Below are 11,835 nucleotides of genomic sequence, written 5' to 3' on the forward strand. Positions count from 1 at the left end.
TTGAAAGTAGAAATGAAGTTTTTCTCTGTCTGCATTCAAGAAAAAGAAAAGAAACAAAAAAGAAAAAGAAAAAAACAAAATCGTTTGAAAATTTGAAAAAGTGAATACACTGAAGTAGAATAAAATAAAATGATGGAAGTAAAATAGAATTTGAAAAATTTACACAAAAGTAAAAAATATAGTAAAAAAAATTAAAGAAAATATTTTTAATAAAAATTGAAAATAAAAATGAATTTTTTTCTCTTTCTTTTCTGTATTAAAGAAAAAGAAAAGAAGTGAAAAAGAAAAAAGTAAAGAAAATTGAATAGATGGACCTAACAGATTGAAATAGGACTGAAATTACTTCGTTTTCCCCTAGAAGTTAGACTGTGAAGCACTTTATAGTCCATAAACTAAGTAGGCAGTGAGACTTGTGTTCTTGAAGAATAAGGTTGGCCGAGTTGGGCGGGGCTCAGTGTAATGGCTCCATTTTCCATTAGATGGTGCTGCTAGCCTACTGGGGTAGAGTATTGTGGTGCTCGTAGGTGTGTATGCACATGCGCGGGAGCAGTGAAAATGGCGCCACCGAGCTCCCCGGTCTCTAGTATCGGAAGTCTCTTCTCCCTGATCAGCAATCGAGTACCCATCCTCTGTCTTCAACTTTTGTCCACTCCCTGCTTTTTCACTGTCTGTGACCAGGCCCAAGGCAGTACCTCTCTCCTGAGTGTTGTCTCAGATGCGGCTGTTTTCCCTGGCCCGTTACTTCTGAAGGACTGTGGCTTTGACCTGTTCCGCCCCTCTGCTGGAGGGTCTCACCAAGCAATGGCTGAAAAATGGCTGAATGTCGGCTGCACCCAGGAACACTTGCTGGACCCTGCTGCTGCCGGTGCCCTGAGACTGCGGCCAGGTGCCTGCCTGCCCCAGAAAAAGTTCGCGAGATAGTGTAGCAGCAGCGTTTCAGGGATTATGGAAAATCACAACACACATCTGGCACCAGGCTTCACCCTTAACAACCTTGTTCCAGCACCAGTGAGTGTGGCTGTTTTCTGGGGTCTGCCGGGACCAGGTGGCTTCAACAGTCTCTACCAAATGCCCTTCCAGCAGTGGAACCGCTTTTCTCCATGTGGCCCAAAAACCTCCTGGACCCTACTCTGCTCCTGGGGATTTGCCCTTCCCATCAGAGCACCGCCAGGTATCAAGCTGTGGATTTGCAGCCTTTGTGCTCCCCTTGTTTAGAGTCTTAATGTAATTTAAACCCTCTCCTTTCTCCTTTCTCCTTTCTCCCTTTTTAGTTTAGTCCCTGTGGCTGTTTCCAATTTTCCACTTTCTCTCCAGCTGCTTTTGGGGATGGGTACTTTTCTTGTATTGTCCCTCCCTCCCCAGTCTCTGTCCTCTCTGCCTGCAGAAGCAGTTCCCTACCCTCCACAGCTTCTCCCTCCCCATATTCATGTCTATGTGCTGCATACCTGCTGAATTCTGTGGTTCAGGTTGTGCAGATTGTTGTGTTCATCCTCCAATCAGTTTTCTAGGTGTGCAGGATGGTTTAGTGTTGGTCTGGCTGTATTTCATGGATGTGAGACACACAAATAACTTCCATGCTGTTCCGCCCTTGGCTCCTCCCCTGAAATATTAATTAAGAAGCCCTTTTCCACCTGCTTTCTTAAGTTCTACTTTACTGTACATAGATTTCAGGTCTGCTTACATTTACTTTTTCCTTGAGCATTTGGCCCCAAAATGGAATTTTCCACATACACTTTATCTCATGAATCTCATGACCTTTGTATATGCTGCTTCCTCTAAATGTGATGCTTTTTACTTAGATGTTTCACTTCCATGCTGCCTTTAGCTCATTTTTCTGATGGTACTGCTTCAGAAGGCCTTCCATGCTCTAGTGTTTAAAATCTTTGCTTTCTCTCCACCACTTCCTATGTCCTTTTCCTAGTGCATTTTTTCCCCCTTAGCTATAAGCCATCTGTTCCTAGATTTTACTTTTTTGTTTCCAAAGTGCCTTTATCTCCTAAAACCAAACTCCATGAGGTGGACCTTTCTTTGTCTTTCTTTCTTTCTTTCTTTCTTTCTTTCTTTCTTTCTTTCTTTCTTTCTTTCTTTCTTTCTTTCTTTCTTTCTTTTTCTCCTTTCTTCCTCCCTTCCTTCCTTCCTTTCTTTCTCTTTCTTTTTCTCTCCTTCTTTCTCTCTTTCTTTCTTTATTTCTCTTCTTTATTTCTCTTCTTTCTTTCTTTCTTTCTTTTTCTTTCTTTCTTTCTTTCTTAGTTTCTTTCTTAGTTTCTTTCTTTCTTTCTTTCTTTCTTTCTTTCTTTCTTTCTTTCTTTCTTTCTTTCTTTCTTTCTTTCTTTCTTTCTTTCTCTTTGTCTTTCTTGAGAGAACATGTGCACACAAGTGGGAAAGGGGAAGAGGGAGACAGAGACAGAATCCCAAGCATGTTCCATGCCCAGCATGGAGCCCAACATGGGGCTCAATCTCACGACCGTGGGATCATGACCTGAGCTGAAATCAAGGGTCACACGCTTAACCTAGGTGCCCCATCCATGAGGTGGATTAAAAAAAATTTTTTAATAGTATATATCCAGGGCTTAGAATAGTGCTTGGTACAGAGTAGGTCTTGACAAATTTGTATTGCATGTTTGAGGGAAAAATGGATATGTTGTTAAATGCCATGTCCTCAGTGCGTAAAACAGTTCCCAGAAGAATGGGAGCTGAAAAAATACTTGTTGAATGAGTGAAAATAACACATTATTAGGTGAGTTGTGGACTCAAATTCCAGTAAACTCCAGTGAGCTAGGATTCTTTTTACTTGGGCCTCAGACAGGCTCAGATCAAATAGGCCTTAAGATCTGCTGGAATATTACTTGGTGATCAAAACGAATGAAATCTTGCCATTTGCAACATGAAGGAACTAGCATGTATTATGCTAAGAGAAATAAGTCAGTCAGAAAAGATAACTATCATATGATTTCACTCATACATGGAATTTAAGAAACAAAACAGGAGAGGGAAAGGAACACATAAGATAAAAACATGGAGGGAAGCAAACTGTAAGAAATGCTTAAATACGGAGAACAAACAGGGTTGCTGGAGGGGAGTTGGGTGGGGAGGTGGGCTAAATGGGTGATAGGAATTAAGGAGGGCACTTTTGGGATGAGCCCTGGGTATTTTATGTAAGTGATCAGTCACTAAATTTTACCCCTGAAGTCATTATAACACTGTATGTTAACTAACTTGGATTTAAATACAATTAAAAATTAATTAATTATTTAAAAAATAAAAGAACTGCCCTATGTTTCCCCAGTGCCCTACCAGTGCTGTGTTGGAGCCAGTTTGTACCAATTCTGGAGAGACCTTCATTTAATACTTAGGAATTATGCTAGCTAGCTGTTAAGCTTGAAACTTGGCCATGATGGGAGTATTTATAGCACAGTATTTATACTCTCCATCCTCCCATGCTCCCTTCTCACTATGGGCTTGGAGAGCTGGTCTTTTACTGGCACATCCGTGCTTACGAAGGAAATGGGAAATTTATTTTTTTCCCTTGGGAGTTTGCAACTGGGAGCATACATTTTTTTTTTTTTACCTGGTGAACTTAAAATGCACACACGCATGCACATGCATGCAGATTTCCAATACCTGGGTTCTATTCCAGACCTACTGGCAAAAGCAGTGATATATTCATTGCCCATTGCTACTGTAACAAATCAACATAAACTTAATGGTTTAAAACAACATAAACTTATTCTTCTATAGTTGTGAAGGTCAAAAGTCTAAAAATAAGGTGTCAGTGTCAGCAGAGCTCTGTTCCTACTGGAGGTTCTAGAGAGAATGTATTTCCTTGCTTTTGAATGCTTTTTCAGCATTGACAGGCCACCTCCGCTCCTTGGCTCCTGATCCTTCCTTCACTCCATCCTCTTCCTCCTATTACCACATCTCTTACTACTGACTCTCAATGTCCCACCTACATCTTACAAGGATCCTGGCGGTTACACTGGGCCCACCTGGGTGTCCAGGTAGTCTCATCTCAAGATCCTTAACATAATCATATTTGCAAAGCCCCTTTGCCAGTTAAGGTAACGTATTCATAGGTTTTGGGAATTAAAACATGGTCATCTTGGGACAATTATTCTGTCTACCTTAGAGGTTTTCAACCTTGACTGAACACTAGAATCTCATGGGGAGCTTAAAAATTCTTATGCCCAGGCTACATCCCAGAACAATTAAATCAGAATTTCTGGACTCAGACACAGTCTTCTCTTAAAAACTCTTCAGGTGATTCTAATGTGCAGTAGTGAAGGTTAAAAAACATGGGCTTAGAGGCGCCTGGATGGGCTGCCAGATACATGTTAAAAAACACCTCCAGAGGTGAAATCTGAAGAACACCCTGATTTAGAACTCCTGCCTTTAAAACTGAGAGGATTTATTAATTTATATTCTGTTTATGTGTTGGCTTAACAACCTAAGCAGACGGTGAGCAGCTTAGGTTCAGGGCCATGTTTTTGCTCATCTTTGTCACCGCAGGACAAGTATTTGTTTAATGCATGAATATATTTTTTTAAAAAAGCAGTCTTATTTATGCATTTCTTTGCCCCGACACTGTCTTCTACAAGATGCATGCATCTTTCCCATGTTCCTGGACCCATACAAATTTATTAGGAGTGCCAAGATGGGATAGAGAAGACTGAATCATTTCAGTGGGAGAACCTTTGCCCTGTTCTCATCTCTCTTGCCTGGTAGCTAACTCATTTTCTTCACACATTTCTCCCTCTGCTGTGGACCACTCAGTGTCTGCCTTTTCCTAGTGTATCCTATGGGACATACAGTCTGTTCATTCAGAGCGAGGATAATTGCATGCCCCCAGAAATATGAGTGATAGAAGTTTAGGAAGATAGCCCCCATCTAGAGGAGGTCATACAAAGTAATGTGTGTCAAGATTTTTAAAATTGACCTGGGCAGCCACTTATTTTTTTTAAAGGTCTAGGAACTACCCACACACAGATGCATATTATCATGTTTAAAAGGGATATGATTCTATTTTGAATGGGAGACACTGTCCATCAGCAAGTAGAGAAGACTGGGTGATGTTCCAGAGGAGCCTGCTCTTCCCCTGTTCTGGCCACACAGGCCAGTCATCACTCACTGAATGTTCCAGACAAGGTCAAGTGCCCTTCGGCCCAAGAGCCTTTGGTTGAGCTGGCTGCCTTTTCCTCTTGAATGTACTTCTTCAAGATGTCTACTTAGCTAACTCTCTTGCCAAGTTCAAGTTTCCTCCAGGAGGTTACCTTCACTATACTCCTGTTCACCTTGCCCTGGTCTACTTGTTTCTTTTTTTTCTAAGGTACTGACCACAGTCTAGTAACGTTTAAGCTGGATGTTCATTTTTTAATTGCTTTGCTTCCACTTTCTAGAATGTAAGCTCTGAAAAGGTGGGGATCTTAATCTGTTTTGTTCACCAATGTACCTCCAGCCCTTGAACAGTTCCTGGCACTTTGTTGGTGCTCAGTAAATAGATGTTGGATGAACGAGTGAATAAATGAGAGAAAAGGATTCCAGTAGTAAATGGAGAAATGAGAGAAGCCCAGAGCATGGTATGGAAGAGATACAAGGCAATGTCCAGCATCTGTAGGAAGAGAGAAAATTTACATCCAGGCCAGTGTGAGAGGAGATAAAGAGAAGTCAGCAATGAGGAAGGAGGTTGGGATGTCAATGCAGTTTTGATTAAGGTTAAAAGGCAGGAATTATGGTCCAATGGAAGAGACTTATTACTCCTGAGGATTCCAAAAAAAGGCTAAAGATGGTAATTTAACTTAGGAATTGAAGGGGGAAGTGTATAGGTACTAATCATTTATAAGCTAAAAGTTCAGGGCTTTGGAAATAGGGTAGAGAAGACAAAAGGGCATTTAAAGAGACTGCCTACAAGCAGTGCCTGGAAAGAATTGTGCTTAATATATTTATACCTGAGCTGTCACCAAAAATGGTAATGGTGCGATTGAGTGCTTTAATTAAATCTGAGCTGTGCTGACCATACACTGCAAAAGTGTAAGTGTTGTGGTGCTTCAGTGGGATGTGATCTGGGTGAAATTCCCTCATTCTGGCTGCTCAGCTGTCTTGTCACCCACTCAGCTCCTGGGTGATGATGCAGGAGGCGGTATAGGGGGAATAGCTTTAGGGATATTAGAAACAGGGGAGCAGGGATGCCTGGGTGGTTCAGTTGGTTAAGCATCTGAGTCTTGATTTCAGCTCAGGTCCTGATCTCATGGTTTGTGAGATTAAGCCTTGCATTGGACTCTGCACTCACAGCATGGAGCCTGCTTAGGATCCTCTCTCTCCCCCTCTTTCTGCCGCTCTCCTGCTTGCTCTCTCTCTCTCAAAATGAACTTAAAAAAAACCCGTGATTTAAAAAAAAAAAAAAGAAACAGGAGAGCAAGTCAAAGTCAAGAGTATGCAGTAGTACAGGTAGGCATATACACGTACCTTTGCACACATGCCTGCACATTCCTATGATGGCCAATCAGGACCAGTAGAAACCATATTTTACACTATTCCTGTTTGCCTTGTGGTACTTAGGAGTGGTAAGAAAGCCCTCAAAATTGATAACATTGATGTTGGGGATGGCTGGTAGCACACAGAGAATTTTTTGCAAAGGATTCAAGGAATGTGGATTTGAAAGGTTGCTGCTATAGTTCCCTGCTCCACCCTTCCTTGTACTGGAAATAAGCAGGCAAATGGTCCCCAGGACTATTAGGTAATAGCACCCGATGGACAGCTTAGACATCGGTGCTATATGTCTTCCCAAGAGGAGAAATTTCTTTAAAATCTGCCCACCACTATTGGATCCTACATGTACATGAGCAACAGTTGTCTTTTTTTTTTTTTTTCTTTGCTAGTCTGGGCTAATCATGTGTTTCTGGTAAGCCAAACAGTTCCACCCCTGTCCCAGGACTGGTGATCTGGAAGGGTAGAGGGTGAGAGGGCTGGAGGGTTAAGGTGAAATAGCACTGGTATATACTTACAGCTTTCTCCTTAAGTTTATTCCTCAGATGAGTCCTTCTGAAATGGCTCTTACAAATAAGCAAATGGCCACGAAGACTACTGTGCAAAGTCTTTTAAACTTACAACACCCCTTTCTCCTTGATCCCTGAATCTCACCGAGGAACTTTCATCTCCGGCCTTGTCCCAATTTTGTTTGGCTTTGATTGCTGACATCATGGATATGTTGTTATTTTCTGTAAGCTCTGCAAGTAGGTCTTAAATAAGCTAATTAGCATTGAGGTTAATTAATAGGGAGGAGATTGGCTTCATGATAAAAAGGACAGATATGTATACCATGTCATTACACATCGAAGGCTGGAAACTGAAAGAGGAAAATATGGAATGCTGGGCTTTAGGATTAATGAGGTTAGGCTCTGTTTATGTACTTATTGAGAAGTGTAATACTTACCTGATGTGAAGAACATTCTGGAAACAGCTAAAATCCTCTTCATTAGCAAGATACTATGGGAAGCTTTTCTCTGCTAAGTTACTTCCTCTTTAGTGCTATGGAGAGATAGGATTTTAAAAGCTGGAAGACAGAACACCATGCTCTCCCTGGCCCCAGGACGTATACAAAGGGATAAAAAGAGACCAACCTAGACAGCATCAGTGGATTAGCCCTGTGGGTATGCACTGTACTAAAAAACAGCAGAGAAATATTGGCTTTGTTGGAACAAAAATACATGGAACTTGTAATGTCAGTCATGGCTCAGTTTCCAAATGAAAATCACTATATTTTTTTGCTCCCTAAATAAAAATTATGACAGAAAAATGACTCCATAGTCTGGATATCATACAGATATTTCTAAACAGTGAACCCAGACCAGTATGCGTAGAACACAGACTGGTTTGTAATTTCATTCTCGCCCCGACAGGGAACCAAAAGGACATGTGCTCTCGCATTCCTTAGGTCACCAGGCTTCTCTTGTCAATGCTTAATATAAACAACAAGCAATTTTACTACTTTTATTGAGTTCCCTAGGAGCTTCCATTATTGAGTACATTACGCAGTCTGTTCACAAAAAACATTATGATGGAGGAAATTGAAGAGCAAAGACCAAAAGGTACCCTCAGATCCAAAGTATTAAGACAGATTTAAAGTATGAAAAAAAAAATCCGGAAGTGGAAGCAGGAAGTATAGCAAAGAAAGGGTGTTGCAGGAATTTCAGAGAAGTTGTTACACTTCTCGGGCAATTTTATTTTATTTTTTATTTGAATTACTTTTATTTTTTTTTATTAAAAAATGTTTATTTATTTTGAGAGAGAGAGAGCAAGTGAGAGAGAGTGAAGGAAGGTCAGAGAGAGGGAGAGGGAGAATCCCAAGCAGGCTCCACACTCGAATTCAGTTCAGAATTCAATGTGGGGCTTGAACTCATGGACCGTGAGATCATGACCTGAGCCGAAATTAAGAATTGGACACTTAACCAACTGAACTACCCAGGCGCCCCTTATTTTTTATTTTGTTTTATCTTATTTTATTTTATTTTATCTTATTTTATTTTATCTTATTTTATTTTATTTTATTTTATTATCTCATCTCATCTCATCTCATCTCATCTCATCTCATCTCATCTCATCTCATCTCATCTTATCTCATTATCTTATCTCATTTCTTTACCAAAACCTCATCTATTACATTTTAACTCACCAAACTTAAAAATTTTTAAATAATAATTCTAGGCCCCAATCTAGACCATGAACCTACTATCAATTTTAAAAATTTTCTGGTCTTCCTAAAAGAAGTGTGGTGATGTGGGCTGATCGATCAATACCATAGATCAAACCTATTGCCTGATACACATAACACACATCTTGACCTGGTAACATAAAATCATTCTGGTAACCTAAGAGTCTCTGTGCAGCACCTGCAGAAAGTCGTCGGACATAGTGCCAAGAGGTGCACCAGGACGTGTCACTCTGGGGGACAACTAGGCCTCTGCGGTGGTGGCCTTGGGAAGTTTTATTTTCAGCAGACTTGAAAAGGTAGAAAATGGTAGCTGTGGATCTGGTCCCAGAGTATCCAAGGTAACACTGGCCAGGAAGACGGCTGGGGGAAAGATGCACACAGTGTGGGAAAAGGATTCAGGAGCCAAAAATAAATTTGGTTTTTCTGTTTTGTCTAATTTCTAGGCAGAAACTTCTTTTGTGTGTGTGCCTGAGAAGAGATGAACATACATTCCCTCCTACCAGGCTGAATGTTTGGCCAGAAAACACAACTCACCCGTTGGCGGCTGACAATCTAGGTACCCTTAGCCAACCCATGTCTTGATAGTACAGTGTGTGGGGACACCTGGCTGCCCAATGCCGCATCTCGACGCTTGGAATAGTGAAGTTAAGACTGTTGACCTTCTTAAAGAACGGTTTTGCGAAGGCAAGAAATGCTCTCTGCTTGTGTTCATAGACTGCTTAGTTTTAAGTTGCTCTCAAGGGCAGTGTTTGAGGCTTCCCACCATCTCTGATGGCAGCTGTAAAGACATTTGCAGTTTTATTGTACTTTCTTACTTTTTTTCTTTTTCTTTTTTCTTTCCCTTTGGCTAGTCTTTCAGTTCAGGACATTTATCAGGGCCCATTACCTGCTATTTACATTGGCTTGTTACTTAAGCCTCCTTGGGCCTTGAAAATGTGAAGTCTTGAGAAGAAACGAATCATAGATTTTTAGGGCTGGAAAGAGACCACGAAGGTCAACATTTATCATTTTTATTTACTGTAAGGTTCTTAAGACATTTTACAAAGATCATTGCGCCTGTGCTGGTGAATGAAGTGGGGCTAAAAATGAAGAATCTAGCAACCCATGAGGTCCAAATTTGCTTTAGGGTCTAGGTTCCCTACTTTGGGTTTCCACCGTTCAGGACTATTGGCAGAATCCAATCACTTGGGAAAACAAGGAGTAACAACCAAGGGGCCTTTTAGGGGCAAGCGTGACAATGTGCCAAAGGTGCCTTTGAGGGGGGTTTCTCTCCTGCAGGCATTAAGTGGGCTGTGCAGTGTGATGGGAGAGTAATGTGCACTATCCGGTCTTTGATACTGAAACATAGGGGAGACCCCATAGCTGTGTCTAGCACCCATAACAGGTGGCTGGTCTTCCCTACACACTTAAAATAGACATGCACCATTTCCTGGAGAGACTGGGAGGCAGTTTAATGCTACTGAAACAGGAGGAAATTTCCTTAACTTGTAGCAGCAAAGAAGAAATGCTGGAATATACTTGTACTCTGCCCAGATCTGGTACTGAAATTTAGCAGGTGAGAAGAAAGGCTGCATATTACGGAGTTATTTAATGATCTTGCTCAGAAATTGTATCCTATTGTAGACTACCCTGGAAAAGGACTCAGGAGGCTTTCTAACCTAAGGATCTCCTATAGCTAGCTGGGAGGCAAGATAGTGAGGACTCATGTGCATGTACATGTCCTATCTGTCGAATGGGTCGAATGGAACTGGAGTTTGTTTGGACCTGCCATGTGGCAGACGCAGTGCTAGACCCTGGAGATGGAAAAACAGAGAAGACTTAGTTCCTGCCCTGAGAGGGAAAGCCAAAGACAGGCATAGATGGGTATCCTGCTGCTGATGTCATTCTTGTCACCCTTGGCAGAGTAAGTAGTTTTTCAGGCACTCGAGGTAGGTCCCTTTTGCCAAAGGCAGTCATAGCCCCAACCCTCCCTGCCTCAATTTAATTTCCCCTACCAAGGAGGCAGGTAGGGTTGATAACCTTTAGTAGGTGAGTGGAAAGCCCTGTTTTCCAGGATAAACAATGTAATCGGAAGTCTATGGGGATGCCCCTTGTGCACGACTGCTCATGGTATGGTGTGTGATTTGATTATCTGGGAAAGGAGATGGACTGACACATTTTGCATTTCAGGAGATGAAGGGGAAAACAGTTTTTACTTTAGGTGATGAGAGTCTCCTAGGAGGAAAAGGGGGTTGAGACCAGGTCTGTAAGGGCAGACGATGAATCTTTTCTGACACGGCATTCCTGATTTAGCTAATGCATGGGTTCTGGGAGATATAGGGTTCTCAAAGCCTTTGGGAACTCAGGACTGGGGCATTCTTGGCTGAGGTTAACTTGCGAGGAGTGGATTTATGCTCTTATGTGATTCCTTGGATGGCCTGTGGAAAGCCTTGGAGCTTTGCCCCCAACCTCAGCATAGGACATCCCGGATTAATTAGGATCTTTAGGTGAGCACCTTCTTAGCTTCCAAATCTCACTTCCTCAGCTTGCCTGATCCCCTTCTTTGGTAGTACAAGTGTTCCTTCCCCTGGCAGAGTCCAGGCCTTCCTGTCCTTCCCAGTGCATTCCATGATTAGCCATCCCCTCTCTAGCTTGTGGGTTTACCTCTAGCTTCATCTCATTCCATATCCCAACCCCCCTCCTCTTTCAGGTTCTTGAAAACATTAAGTTTCTTCTGCCATGGGTTCTTCTTTTCTTTTTTTTTAATTTTTTTTTTTACATTTTTATTTGTTTTTGAGAGACAGAGAGAGACAGAGCACAAGTTGGGGAGGGGCAGAGAGAGAATGAGATGCAGAATCCGAAGTAGGCTCCAGGCTCTGAGCTGTCAGCACAGACAGAGCCTGATGCAGGGCTCGAACTCACAAACCATGAGGTCATGATCTGAGCTGGAGTCAGATGCTTAACTGACTGAGCCACCCAGGCACTCCAATGCCATGGGTTCTTTGCTTGTGTCGTGCTCTCTGCCTGGAAGATCTTTCCTACCTGGGACTATACCACACTGTAAGGGAATACCCTTACGGTTTGAAAAAAAATGTGGATTGGAACTCAGCTTAGGTCATTTTCAGTTTATTTGTTATTGATCAAGTAAATGT

At 41.8% G+C, this 11,835-nt stretch overlaps 1 protein-coding gene across 2 annotated transcripts in view; it reads left to right on the top strand.

Moving 5' to 3' along the window:
• Window positions 1–9,258, top strand: part of DTWD2 (DTW domain containing 2) — a 266,159-nt gene extending 256,901 nt beyond the window's left edge. For both annotated transcript variants that reach the window (XR_009264263.1, XR_009264264.1), the window contains one exon: window positions 9,148–9,258. The gene's annotated coding sequence lies outside the window, so the exon portion shown is untranslated. The remainder of the gene's footprint in view (window positions 1–9,147) is intronic.
• Window positions 9,259–11,835: the final 2,577 nt, after the last annotated feature.

Source organism: Neofelis nebulosa, chromosome 1, assembly GCF_028018385.1.
Source record: "Neofelis nebulosa isolate mNeoNeb1 chromosome 1, mNeoNeb1.pri, whole genome shotgun sequence".
NCBI lineage: Eukaryota > Metazoa > Chordata > Mammalia > Carnivora > Felidae > Neofelis > Neofelis nebulosa.